This window comes from Acipenser ruthenus, chromosome 2 (assembly GCF_902713425.1).
Source record: "Acipenser ruthenus chromosome 2, fAciRut3.2 maternal haplotype, whole genome shotgun sequence".
Taxonomy (NCBI): domain Eukaryota; kingdom Metazoa; phylum Chordata; class Actinopteri; order Acipenseriformes; family Acipenseridae; genus Acipenser; species Acipenser ruthenus.
In genome coordinates this window covers 17,807,286-17,822,642 of record NC_081190.1, presented here as the reverse complement: position 1 = coordinate 17,822,642, position 15,357 = coordinate 17,807,286, and the positions used below count along the sequence as shown (strand labels likewise).

Below are 15,357 nucleotides of genomic sequence, written 5' to 3'. Positions count from 1 at the left end.
AAGCAAATGTTCAACAAAAACACAATTGGTCTACAATACTATCCACGGCTGGATCCTCCAAACAAGACTCAAAACCAGCCAATCAAGCAGTGAATCCTGTTCCTGTCACGACCGCACCAGCCAATCCACTCCCTGTCGGCTCAAATGATGCTCCAGTAACAAGCAGTTCAGACTCCACCGTACAGACTGTTCAGCAATTGCTCCTGTCCTTCTCAGACAATGTCCAGAGTATAAATAGGGGTTTAAAACCCCAACAAGTTAATACAAAATAAAAATCGATTTACTAAATAAATACAAATGTTTTTTCTCTTTATATGTATGTCATCCTTGTTTTTTATTTAAAAAATGTTCGGGACTATTAAGAAAAGAAAAATAAACCTGTGCTTTTGAGGAGTTAAGTTATCTGACCTCTGTCTTGTGCTTATTTTTTTAACGATACCAGCAATTTCTCAATATCAAGTTTATACTTACCATTAGCCTAACCTTAGTTATACTGGAGCCACCTGTGATTAGTTTGGAAACTCCCATCTTAAGGAACAGCATTACAGTAAACTGGAGAAAACCAAAAGGCCCACGTAGTTTAGGTTTTAATTGTGAAGTCCAGCACCAAGAGACTGGTTCAAACAAATGGGTATGTTTTTTTCATTTATTTGTGCAAATATATTGGTAAATATAAGTGAAATCGCAAATAAAGAAAATCAATATTCAGTCTTCACTCCACCATTTGCTACACTCATTTAGGTAACTTTTGGTTGTCCAATTTTTCAAGAGGGATATTTGTGCAAACAAATGCCTCTGTCAGGTCAAAAGTTAATGTGTTTTGTGCTTCACGGTTTTTAGTGGACTATTGAAACACTGAAGTCATCGTTTTTTGTTTATTTGCAAGTAAATCAGTCGCATTACTGCTCTGGGTTTGCGCCTTTCTCTCTGTGAATAACGTTGCAGGACGTACAGAAGAGCTTACCTCCAGCACTATGTAAAACTCCAGCCTGGATACTGCTTTACGTGATCTGGTGCAGACACATTTTTAGCCTTTTTAGAGACATCCATTTTCTTGTTTACAGTGTGTAGTATTTTAAGACTGCATATAGTCACATGACATAAACACTGCACAACACCATGTACGTGGCGAATATTGTAAAAAATGGTGGTATTGGGTTAATTTCACAATTTCTGCGCAGCCCGTGGTTTACGCAGGGCCTTAATTATAGGGCTGCCACCACAGATCATGGAGGGGCTACAAGGCAAATGGCGTCCATATAGTGTCAACCCAGCTCAATTTGTGGACCAAATTCAGCACAGGTTTGGCCATGCAGCACCAAAGAAGCCATTCTTTACTGGCATTTAGTACATGTACAGAAGTTTAGTTTGTCTGAATCTGCTCTATTGCCATAATACTTCATAAATGAGGTAAACCGCGCACATTTTTTTTTAAATTTACTTGTCAAATAACTTGCCTCTACCAACATTTATACACTATTTACAGGAAAGAAAAAAAATGCCATAACTATCAGCCCAGCTGCATTTGTGATGCTTCAATCAACTTCCTGTTATGGTTTCCTGTTTGATTCAATCCAAAAGTACAATCTACATTACAAATTGATAGTCTTGCCCCAAGGCGTTTTTGGGGGTTTGATCATATGTTCCATTATGTGCAATGTCATTTCATTCAGGTATTATTTTACCTGGTGGTTTTTACTTTCATTGTCGATGCAGATTAATTTCGAAACCTGTTAACGGTCTCTTTGCAACTGTCTTTTTAGATCAGACATTGAGCTCAGTCTGTCAACCTGCAGCCTCTCTGTTGTTTGCTACCGTTACCAGTGTTAATGAAGGGGCTACAGGCTGTTGGGATAAGTCAGATGCAAGTATGTCAGGCATTTTAAAAGTTGTTATGAAACACGTATCAATGGCGGTATTGTTTCAACTACCAAAGCTCAGCTTTTATTGAAGTTGCAGTTACACTGAAATCAAATTTTAATTACAGAACAATGAAAAATATTATAAAATGTAAGTACTATGCATTTTATTATTAATATGGCTGTAAGTGAACTTTAAAAAGCATACATTTCAAATAAACTAAACTTCAAATCTGCATGTACCATTCTGACCACAACAGTAAGGCGTCCTCCAATACGTGTGAAATGTAGGCTCTTCAGTATGTGTAATAAGCCGTTCCCACAGATGTGTGACTAACACAATAAATCAGAAATCTGTAACTCTTAACATAAAAAAATAATACAAAAATACCCAGAGAAGGGGAATACAGTAGTGTAGAAGCTCATAAAGAGGGCACCCAATTCTCAATTACGGTTATTTTGTCTATATGCAGTTTAGTCTCATCAATAGACAACAGAGGAAGACCTAATACAACCACAGTTCTGAGGAAAAAACAAATAAAAAAGTGTACAGCGAGTACAGAAAATACAAGCACTGTATCAGTGTCAACAAAGTTTTTTTTTAAAGATATTATAAAATCAAGTGACTTCTCACATGGGAGTTTGTCTAATAATGTAAAATGTAAATGGAAAGCAGCAAACAATCCAGGATACACTTCCCAAGCCTTAAGTGTAATCAACCAAAAGCCAGAAATCATGTCTATACAGCCTGTGTAAGCCCTCTGACATGAGCTCAAATCTGAGAACCAAGCGACTGGAGCGCATTCATGCAAGCTGTATCTTACAGCAATGGTCTGTTCTGAAAACACTGTCATACAGAGGGATGGCCAATTCATGACCGACAGTTCAATTCACAATAACGCTGAATAACTTCTTAAGCCCAGCAATGTACAAGCAAAGTACAATGACATTTAAGTGGCCAGCTCTAAGATAAGCCTACATGAGCCCAACCAATCAGAATTCAAATGCATCATTCATGACTTGGCACTGAGACAATAAATGGCCTAAACTGCTGTGGATCCAAATACCCAGGACCAGGGATGAAAATTCCCACTGCATAATACAGCAGTTTCACCCATTCCAGGATTTAATACAAGATTGATTAGCCACAGTGTACAGGTAACAACTTCCTCAGGTGTGACTTATTAAACCAGGATTGGCTCAAACTGCTATGCAATCGGAGGTTGTTTCCATCCCCACCTATGACTTACAGAGGTGCGTTAACGCAAAATGTATCCATTGGACGGAATAATACTTTGTCTTGCGTTCACGGGACGCACATAATGGGAAAGGGACGCAGACATGCATATTCGTGGTAATTATTACACTGCAGCAAAATTATCGTAATATACTTGCTTGTTTTAAAAAAACTGTTCTGCAATATAACAGGCATGATTATGGTACACTCCAGTCCTGTAGGTGGCAGCAGTAAGACTCATATTTGGCTTACGCAGCAATATTAAGGATATTTACTTTTCAACCCTGTCCACACTACATAGCTGATCTCGAGAACCGTACTCAAAAACATTTTAATTAACCCAGCTCAAAGCGTCCACACTAAAGTACCGTTTCATGTTTAGTCGGGCATGACGCGTAAACATACTATTAAGAACATAAGAAAGTTTACAAACGAGAGGAGGCCATTCGGCCCATCTTGCTCGTTTGGTTGTTAGTAGCTGATTGATCCCACTCGTCAAGCAGCTTTTTGAAGGATCCCAGGGTGTCAGCTTTAACAACATTACTGGGGAGTTGGTTCCAGACCCTCACAATTCTTTGTGTAAAAAAGTGCCTTCTATTTTCTGTTCTGAATGCCCCTTTATCTAATCTCCATTTGTGACCCCTGGTCCCAAATTACTATTAAAATAGTTCAGTTACAGTTCCCAGCAGCGCAATTAACAGTGGAAATTAATATGGTAGTATCCCACCATAAACTGTATTTTATTGTAAAATAATGTGTTATGCCCCATATTAACAGAAGTCCATATTGTTAAGAAATAAGAAGTATTTTGGACACACACACACACACACACACACACACACAAGTAGGGCTTGAAGTTTGGGGTTTTTATTTTTAATCAGGTGACGACCCTTTAAACAAATTCAGCTGATTCTGTTTCATAATTAAACTCTGAAAAAGCTGTTAATTACAAAACAATCTTTGCTTTTCCCTTCATATCTTGCCTGAGTCTAATTCTGGTCCCATTAATTTTACTTCAAACAGAGCTGACAAATTACGTGAATTGTTCATCCCCGATCCTACTTTTAACTCGCATTTCATTTTTGCATGTGCGTTTCAGGAACGCATGAACAGAAAAGCTAGCGTGACCTCTGGACTTGCCTCTAAATCGCAACCCTTTTTCCCCTAAGAGTGATTCATAAAGGGTGCTTTTTACAGTACATGCACATCACTAAATACCACACACATATAGTGCGAAGAGACACTAGAGTCTAGACATTAGAGTGGGTTAATTCTGCTAAGAAATAAATAATAATAAATAATAATAATACCTACTGTAGCTAATGATAATAAACTGCCGTTTACCCCCCATTTATTTAATTCTGCCTTTACAAAGTACCAGTGACACTAGACAGATCATTATCAAGACAATAAAGGGGTCATTTGAAGCCATCTTTTAAGAATAAAAATGTACACTGTTTTTAATACAAATCTCAAAGAATTAAATATCAGTCCGAAAATTAGTCAAACCACACAGAACCGCATGCTGTAAAAAATAGGACATTACTGTAGTTCTTTAGAATATACTTGCAAATGTATGATCCCCTAAAATGAAAATAGAAATCTTTGTTCATTTCAGCCTAATTGTAAAAAAAAAAATCAGTGACCTAAATGGTGATGTGATGTTTTGTATTTGTGTGGCATTTAAAAAAATAAAAAAATAAAAAAATAAATAAAGGAAGAAAGAAGAAAGAAAGAAGCAGCAAATCTTCTAGATCTGCATCAAACCTTCATTATTTCACTCACAAACTACACAAGCAGTGATGCCACACATACACACACTAACAGAGGTTGTACAGGACAATGCACAGTTATTTAAATGCATTTTAATGTTAAACTAATAAAAACAAAAACTATTTGGATCAAGAAAAATGTTAATTCCATAGCTTACATAATGTTGATCTTTCATCTAGGTACTGTACAGCAAAGAAATGCACCAGATACACACTTCACTGCATTAGTAGAACAGTTAAAGCAAATGGTCTTCCTGTTATCTTCACACCTGGGACATGTTTACCTGCCGTCAGAATCTGTGGCTAACCTCTAAATTCTAACTAACATGTGTGAGGAAAACATAGACAAGTACTGTACTGAAGTATTCATGGTGCAGTACTGTTTGCTTGTTCATGATGCTACCACTGTAGCTCTTTGAATTTACAGCCTTTGGGTGTGTATGCTACTGACGTACAGTACTTGTTCACTTTAAGTCTATATTTTCCTCACACCTGTTAACTTAGAATTCAGAGGTTCAGTGGCCACAGATTCAGATGTTCAGAAATATAAACATAGTTTATTTGATGAGGTTTAAGAACCAAATCATTTGCTATCTTAGTATGTACAATTATCAAAATTAACATTGTTCTCTTAGAGCAGATTATCACCATTATTCACTGAACATATACAGTGCCTTGCATAAGTATTCACCCCCCTTGGACTTTTCCACATTTTGTAGTGTTACAACCTGGAATTAAAATGGATTTAATTAGGATTTTTTGCCACTGATCTACACAAAATAGTCCATAATGTCGAAGTGGGGAAAAAAATCTACATATTTTTCACAATTATTTACAAATAAAAAACTGAAAAGTCTTGATTGCATAAGTATTCACCCCCTTTGCTGTGACATCCCTAAATAAGCTCTGGTGCAACCAATTGCCTTCAGAAGTCACATAATTAGTTGAATGGAGTCCACATGTGTGCAATTAAAGTGTCACATGATCTCAGATTAAATACACCTGTTTCTGGAAGGCCCCAGAGTTTGTTAGAGAGCATATCTAAACAAACAGCATCATGAAGACCAAGGAGCTATCAAAACAAGTCCAGGATAAAGTTCTGGAGAAGCACCAATCAGGGTTGGGTTATAAAAAAATATCCCAAACTTTGAACATCCCCAGAGCACCGTTAAATCCATTATTAAAACATGGAAAGAATATAGCACAACCGCGACTCTGCCTAGATAAGGCCGTCCACCAAAACTCAGTGACCAGGTAAGGAGGGCATTAGTCAGAGAAGCAACCAAGAGGCCAATGGTAACTCTGAAGGAGCTGGAGAGATCCACAGCTGAGATGGGAGAAACCATCCATGGGACAACTATAACCCGGACGCTCCACAAAGCTGGGCTTTATGGAAGAGTGGCGAGAAGAAAGCCATTGCTGAGAAAAACCCATATCAAATCCTGTTTGGATTTTGCCAAAAGGCATGTGGGAGACACAGCAAACATGTGGAAAAAGGTTCTCTGGTCTGATGAGACCAAAATTGAACTTTTTGGCCTTAGCGCAAAACCCTATGTGTGGCGCAAAGCCAACACTGCTCATCACCCTGAGAACACCATCCCCACGGTGAAGTATGGTGGTGGCAGCATCATGTTATGGGGATGCTTTTCATCGTCAGGGACTGGGAAATTGGTTAGGATTGAGGGCAAGACGGATGGAGCCAAATATAGGGAAATTCTAAAGGAAAACCTGTTTCAGTCTGCAAGAGACCTGGTACTGGGGCAGAGGTTCACCTTCCAGCAGGACAATGACCCTAAACACACAGCCAAATCTACACTGGAGTGGTTTAAAAACAAGAACCTGAATGTCTTAGAATGGCCCAGTCAAAACCCAGACCTCAATCCGATTGAGAATCTGTGGCAAGACTTGCTGTTCACCAACCGGTCCCCATCCAACTTGACAGAGCTTGAGCAATTTTGCCAAGAAGAATGGGCAAAAATTGCAGGATCCAGATGTGCAAAGCTGGTAGAGACTTACCCAAAAAGACTCACAGCTGTAATTGCTGCCAAAGGTGCTTCTACCAAGTATTGACTCAGGGGGGTGAATATTTATGCAACCAACAAATGTCTTTTTTTTGTTTAATTAACTTTTGTGTCACAATAAAAAAATATTTTGCACCTTCAAAGTGTTAAGTATGTTGTGTAAATCAAATGGTAAAAATCCCAATTAAATCCATTTTAATTCCAGGTTGTAACACTACAAAATGTGGAAAAGTCCAAGGGCGGTGAATACTTACGCAAGGCACTGTACATCCATGTGTAAAATAGCAGTGTAGTATTCACATACTGTACTGTACCTAAGGAGTTTTTTGGTTTTATGCTGGCTATAAAGATTCCACTAATGAAGTGTCTATGTGGTTTGGTTACATACTGTACTGTGGTTTTGTACAAAAAAAACTATATCAACGAACCGCAGGAAAGCGTACAAAGTTTCAAGAAAAGAAAGCTACCAGTCCAAATCTCGTAAGTAATTTCTCATCAGCACTACCGTTTCCACTTTCCTAGTGTAGTTAGTGTAAAATATGTTTCAAACCAACTGGTTGTAATTAAACATGTCTTCTTCTGCAAACAGGGCATTTTGTCCCATTGAGGTCCCTGGAATTAAACAGTGACAGGTCTAAACACAGACACTACTGTATTCCTTTGAATTTAAGATGCGCTTTAAAAACCATTTTTTGCTTCTCAAAAATAGCCTGCGTCTTAAATTCAAGTACAATATAGTGATGCATGTATTAAAAGCATCAACAAAAGACGTGACTATCCAGGTACACAAACAGCAACGGGACTGACTGCCGAGAAAAGACAAACCAAGCTTCCTGAGGAATTCCAAGAGAAATGTTTACAATTTCAGCATTTCTGACAAACAATTTCAGCATTTCTGACAAACAGTACCAGCTTGGACAGACCTCCATATTTTTCGACATGCCAAGCAATACCACAGTTCAATGCTGTTGTGGTTGCTGGGTTACATGTTGCCTGATGCCGTTTGAGTGTTGTGTCGTGCTTGCTGTTGCCGGGATGTGTGATGCCGTAAGTGAGTGGTGGTATGTGTACGACAGAGACGCCATCTTAAGTATTATACAGTGCTGTGGCAATGTGCCCCGCCCCTGTGTGCACTTGTGTTTTATGTTGTATGTTGCGTGTCTTAATGTTGGTGTATTGTAGTTGGTACACGGGGTATAATGTGGGTAATGAGCACGAGTGTTTAAAACTGTATTTAGGCACAGGGATTGCATTTCACTTCACGTGCATTTAAAGTATTTAATATGTGAGCACGGGGTTGCACATAATTAGTTCACATGCTGGGATTCAAGTGAATAATTAATTACTAATTGAATCCCGGCACAACAGTATATATAGATGCACAAAGCACTCACTCGGGGTTGTGTGTTTGGTGAGTGGAGAATGGGTTGTGAAGAAGGAGAACAAGTAAACTGATATACTAAAAGAATAATTGTTATTTATTTATTCTTACTCACCGTGTTTGTTTGTCTGTTAGTCCACCGTTTGTTTAAGTGTTAGTCTGTTTTGTTTGTCTATTTATTTTGGCTTAAAGTGCCGTGTCCTGTGTTTTGTTCAACCTTTTATTTATTTGTTTATTAAAACACTGAGCGCTGCCGCGTCTCAGATTCACTGCAAGTACTGCCTGTCTGTGTGTGATTCTTTCTGGCCTGACGTCATCCCTGCAGCTAGCCTGTCACAAGTATGCAGCACAATAAACGAGATCCATGGTTAATCTACAACACTGTTTCGTGTCAGTTTTGTACGATACAAGAGCGTAATTTTATGTTTTATTTTCCCCTCAAAACTGAGGGTGGTAAATTTGAAGGAATACAGCATTTAAAAGCAGTAAAACTGATTCCCTTCAACATCAATGTCATGGTTGCTGACACATTTACCCAGCGGTCCTACAGTACCCGAGCAAATACAAAGTCACTACTGGTACTTGAAATGGTCTCCAAAATATGAAAATGTGGCAAAGGCAGCTTTGTAACATTACTGCTACAAAAGGGAAAAATGGATGATGACAGAAAAGCCCTATGTGTAAATCAATGGGGCATGGTGAAGCCCTGCTGATAAATGTATTGTTTGGGATTATGTAGAACGGGTGAATGTATTATTTTGGGGTGTATTTAAAATAATGGTTTGTTGGGATGTACTGTTATGATTTAAAATGTATTGATGTGGGTTTATTTAAAACAAAATACAACATTTTGTTATGGTTTGGCACCATGGATGGGGTTAAAGCCCATTGTTTGGCAGCAGAATGTGGCCGTCTTTTTTTTTTTAAATGAATAAAGACATGGGGGTAGCTGGAGATGGACAAATTCTGCCTGCATTTAGAAGAATGGTGCTTTACCCCACCCACGCTGCTAAACAATAACACAATGTGTTCTTTTTTTTTTTTTAAACCCACAACAATACATTTTAAATCATAACAATATCTCGCCATAAACCATTATTTTAAATACACCCCAAAATAATACAGTCACCAGTTCTACATAATCCCAAACAATACATGTATCAGCAGGGCTTTGCCCATTGCCCTGCCACAGTGTCAGATATGAGTGCACTACAGATTATGGTAACTGAAGTAGCATGCAAAACCATTTGCAAAGTGCATACACAAAAGGGGCAACATCAAAGGCACAGAATTTGAGGACATTTTTTCCAAGAGTCATTCAACAATGCAGCTGTCAGCTGTGCTGAGTGTTGTTCAAAGAGGTGCTCCTCTACTACCACAACCCAACAGAGTGGGGTGCTGTCTGGAGGGGTATGTTCTGCTACCGTACTCAGCATTTTGTGATAAAAATGAGAAATGTGTAATATGTACTGTATGAATATGTTTCCACAATATTCCTTGAAATAGGCATATTCTTCCCCTAGGGCTGGTAGGCTATTTCTTTGCAATGCTGCTAGAGTTAATGTTGTTCATTGTATCTAAGCTAATGATTTCATTACTATTAAGTGTTGATTCTGCACAGAGATTGGACTTCTGTAACTGTGGGCATGTTCTTACACATTTGGACTGCTCTTACCTACCATACAATTTTATTCATGTTAGCAATAAGAAAAAATACATAATCTAAGAAAAGTTTACAAAATCAGGTGCAGATCTTGCTTGACTGAATTGCCATTTCCTTCACAAATGTATATGTTGCGGTTTACGAAATGCCCTGTGCAACAACTTCTCTAAAATGAGTTTCTGTATTACATAAAACTTCCATGCAAAAAAAAAAAATCTAATTATTTGTTTCTGAATTAGCAAGGACAGCAAAAATTGTAATTGTGTATAGCAGGTCTACAGAGAAAAACTGACAATAATAATGTGTTCTTTTTTTTCTGAAGTTTTTGCATATTGATGTTTCCATGTATTTCAGGCATTCTGTGATGTAATTTTGTGCTTGCGAAAACAGCAACAATATACATGCAATAAAGGCTTCCCATCAAATCAGCCTCTACTGCATGGGGACAATGATCTGATGCTGTTTTGATAAAGCACTGTGTGTGCCACCCTCAGCCTATCAGCTGGGTGACAAGTGCTTACTAGACCCCTTATTGTCAATGACTTGCATCAATTTTTTTGTTGGACAGCCCTTAAAACAAATTTCAAAACGATAACGTTATTTTTGTAGGTCTGTGACAAGCAACTTTTAGACACGTTATCACTAGGGGTCTACTTAAATCGCGGTATTTATGTATTTTTCGCAGGTAGGTTATGGAATAAAATTAGGATTTCGTGGTCCTGTTTAAATATTAAATAAACCTAAGCAGACAATATTTCAGAGTCTTATAACAGCCTAAAAATAGTGGTGCTTCTTTACTAAAACAGAGTGCATTCATTTGTTAAAGGCAAGCATGCAACATCCCCCAGCAGTTGCTGCCGACATTCTCTGTCTGGTGTGGAGTCTTGCCCATACTGAGACTGCATGTTCTGCATCCACTGAGTTGGTTGGAAGTGTAAGGCAAAGTTATACAGATGTGGAAATTGATTAGAAACAGTCACAAAACTTGGTTAACCAAAGGTATCTGGTTTGTTGTCATGTTATTTGTACCATTCAATAATTTATTTTATTAGTATTGAGTCAAAACAAAGAAAACATGCCTATTCAGGTATAAAATGCTAACTGCGTTTAAAAAGTAAGCAGCAGATTGTTTGAAGCGAGGTGGCTGTGCTTGATCATACCTGTAGTACTGATTTAACTTGGCTGCAACCGACAAGATTACTTTTAGTCTGCGCTGACTTTCCAGTTTGTTTTCTGAAAGCTGTTTGCTTTACGTTCTGTTCAGCAGCCTCTGTAGTAGTTTAATGTGTGATTCTGAAGCTAAATAGCGATCGATCGTATTTTCTCTAAAGAAATATACTTTTTTTTGCTTTGTCGTCCATTTCTGGTATTTCACCTCCAATGCTGAAAACCTAAATCAAAACAACGCAGCACTGACTTTGTCCCACCCCCTACTATACAGTACAGGTCACAGAAAAGCCAGTACAGATGCACTGATAGGGTGATTAAAACATCGTTGTCATGTGAACAGTAAACAAGAACGTTAACAGCTTTAGAGTATTTTTTTGTAAATGTTATTTGTCTAAGGACTTTATTATTATTTTTTTGCTTAAGTACAATGCACACAGGACGGCGAAGGAATAAATAAAAGCCTATCTACAGAAGGAAGATACGTAGTTTGCGTCGCAGAGTAGTTCATTTAAACACGTTTTTTTTTCCCGCCGTACTTGTCCGGTATGCATTGGCCCCTAAAGAGGTGAATTTTGCGGTAACCCCTCAATTTGCCGATTTTGGCGAAATTGCAATTTTGGTAGACCGCCAGCGGCATGGGTTGCACCACTCTTCTTTTGCATGCATACACCCCTAATCTGATGTATCAAACCACAAATTGTATAAATATAGGATGTGCCAGTGGCCTGTTATGGGTCTGTCATGTCCAGTGTGTATCAGCTGTGGGGTGGCTGCCGTTATTGTACAAATGAAGCGACTTGACAAGAAGTCATTCTACTTCTTAAACACCACAACTGCCTGCTGCCTCTCTCCCGGTGCCAGGTGGGCCTTTAGGAGACGCAGGCTAGACCAGTGGCTCAAAAAACAAACGGTTTTGTGGCCGCACAGCATGGTTTCATTATGGCAAGCCAAAATAAGGTACATAAAACAAAGCATCTGGAAGAATCACAAGCCAAGATCACACCAACAGCAATTAAATGGGCTCAATTATAAAAGCATAGCAATTATAAAACCTTACCAACAGAACCGGAAAATCATTTACAAGCTGGCGTTTGCTGGGGCTGCACAAAATCATCTTAATGGCCTCATTTGAGAAACACTAGAATAGACTGTCCCGCAACACAACTGTTTTATTCATATCAAACAAATCCATTTAAATAGCCATTGATTCAGGAGCAGTCACTTTATACGTAATCAGGGATACTCTGAAACCCAGGACATGCAAAGATATATTATATATATATATATATACATACACTATTTTACTGTTCAAAAATCACACAAACACACTGCAATCATAAATCGCAGTATTGTAGCCAATAATGTATCACCGAACTACAATATTTAAACAAAGCCAGTGTGGATGGGTGTAGTTCTGTAGTACTGTGCAATGAAATAGTTAAAGACGTGGACTGGAATGGCAGAGTCATTGGAAACACGCACACTACACTTAACAGAAATGTGTGTTCCACACTGACATACGGTGCTCTTATTTGTTTATATTATTAAAATATGAACTGCCCACTCACACCCTTTACCTGCCTGAACAGGTGTGCATGTAGGGTTTATACTATGCAGGCATGCACTGGAACCCTCTTTAGAACAAGTTATACGGTATCATAATCTCGGGGAATGTGGGGTCTGTTTGTCTGTCTGTATGTGACACAAATTGTTTCATGTATCTAGAATCCATTTTCAAATTGTGATGAAACTGCCCACAGACACATTTTTAATTAACAAGTGTATATTAATCTGGGAATACATAGACTGTGTATGTGCGTGAGTGTGTATATTTAAATCTATACAACACATTATCACAGTTGTTTTGTGTGTGTGTGTGTGTGTGTTTTTGTTTTTTTTGTTTATCGTGAATGCGGTATTTGTAAGTTATCTACATACAAGATATCTTATTCTCTAAATCCTTACAGTACAGTATATTTGTACATTCTAGCGTAATATAGTGTTCCTGTAACATAACTACAATGTACTCTGATTCGTGTTGCATATGTGTATGCGTTTATATGATTATATATTTTATAGTATGTTTTGCGATACTTCATAAAATAAAAACGCGGAGCCTCCGAAGTGGACGTACACATCATTATTTCAGTGACACACTGCACCACAATTTCCATCTATTCGAAGACATTTTTTGTCAAATGTTTATGATTTTTTAAAAATAAATGTTAAAATAAAATAACCTTTAAAAAAAAAAAAAAAATCCCGTCGCTCCTGTAGCCTCCGGTAGGCTAAAATCAATTAAAACACCAACTGCAACAATACGCGATAAATAATATGATCGATTACAAAATCCAAACAGTACACGTTTAAATATGTTATTAACTTGAGGTTATTCAAAAACAAATTACAAAACAAAACATATCAGCCTTACACACAGCATAACATGTCTAAGTTTTTGCGCTGGTCTGGTGGTGGCATGGTCTGTGCTACGTACATTGTACAGTACTGAAAATGAAGACTGCAAACTTACCAATTCGTTCTATGTTCTTCAAATTCAATTAACCAAATAAACTATTCCTGATAAAAAAAATAACACCTTGTATTTAATTACATTCTATACTTAAATAAATAAACGACGGAAAAACATTGACTTTTCTAAACAAGCTCACCAGCAATTATGGGCGTCTGCCTATCATGCGCAAGAATGTCGCGCATTGTATTGTAAATCCGTCCCAAAAAACATTCTTCGGAATCTGATTCGTTAGTGCTGCAGTCAATCAAGCTCGTTCCGTCACAAGTCTACGCGAAATTTCCCGTTATTCTCCGCCCCGTTTATTTATTTTATTTATTTATTTAAAATACATTGAGCCAACAACAGGAGTGACAGAGACAGACACGTTGTTGACTTTGTTTCTAGTGCTGTTCCTAGAATGCAACAATGAACTATGAACACTGTTGTGTGAAGCACATTATCTCAGTGTGTTTCTAAACAAACAAACAAACAAAAAACGATAGGTGTATGTTTTTGAGTATTGTATAGGTGACAGTAACACAGGGTAGAGAGGTTTCCTGTGGAAATAGAAGCCCATCTATTATTCTATATTTCACAACTCTGGTATTATGCCCTTTTTTTTAGAATGGCTCAGGATGCAAATATAGCCTTCATCCAGAGAGAGAGAGAGAGAGAGAGAGAGAGAGAGAGAGAGAGAATTAACCTAAAACCAAGGCACTGAAGTACCCTGCAGCAACAGGTCAAAGGTAAAGACAGACTTTCCCAAAACACATACTTACTTTGCCAGGTTAATGATCATATAACATGGCTTGCATACTAAAGAGCCGCTTCACTACGCACCACTACATTCTAAATTCCATGACAAACTGCCATTTTATTTGTTATTAGTTACAAAACCACAGCCAAAGATGAGTGACATTCCACATATTTCCTTTAATATATTTGGGGATGAAACTCCACATAACTGGTGCAACATCAACTTTGTGAGTGAAGACAGCAGTCCATCTGATCGAGATTTTTCAACACGGCTGATATATATTTGTTTTGTCCCATATTTATGTAAAGAAAATGCGATGTATTTTCACATGGGAGCTGTATCAGGAACAGGGCACAGAAAGTTAACTCAGATGGGGTTAGGTCAGGATGCTGTCACTTGATTTATTCCATTGTAATCAGAGGAGAAGGATGTCTTCTTGAGCAATACTTACAATCTAAAATGTTCCAGTTCCTGTCAATCGCTGCAGTTTTCTTTGTGTCGCCTGTACTAGCTAGCAGGAAAAAGGATGGGTGGTCCTTAAAACAAGCCCTTGCAATCCCTGTAATACTGGCAGGCTTCTTGCAGTAAGTGTGCTGACTTTTAAGTTTACACAAACATACTGTGTTAAGCAGAAAGTTCCTCAGCTCTATTCAAAACACGATACATGTAAAAGTAAAAAAAAAAAAATTTGATTTTATATTTTATACAGCTAAAAAGTAAATGCTGTGCTCAGACAAAAGTATTTTTCCCTATCAAAACTACATTTTCATAATAAAAAAAGCTGATGAAAATAGTATATACAAAGTATGTGTCTCACAAAGACTTGTCTCGCATGGATGATTGAAACACAGCAATAAAAACGAGCCTGAAGACTTGTCTGAAAAAATTGACTTACTGTTTAGCATCAGCTGATACTTAAAAAAAGAACAAAAATAAATACATATTCATACCCATATTAATATAACTAGGCATACTAACTAAAAAA

At 37.7% G+C, this 15,357-nt stretch overlaps 1 protein-coding gene across 2 annotated transcripts in view; it reads right to left on the bottom strand.

Annotated features, from left to right (window-relative positions):
* Nucleotides 1-13,824, bottom strand: part of LOC117400844 (interleukin-6 receptor subunit beta-like) — a 34,400-nt gene extending 20,576 nt beyond the window's left edge. The window contains exons 1-2 of one of the 2 annotated variants that reach the window (XM_058990380.1): nt 13,773-13,824; nt 13,634-13,680 (exon numbers count right to left, since the gene is read on the bottom strand). The gene's annotated coding sequence lies outside the window, so the exon portion shown is untranslated. The remainder of the gene's footprint in view (nt 1-13,633; nt 13,681-13,772) is intronic. The other variant, XM_058990385.1, reaches the window with a different exon arrangement.
* Between the last annotated feature and the right edge of the window lie 1,533 nt (nt 13,825-15,357).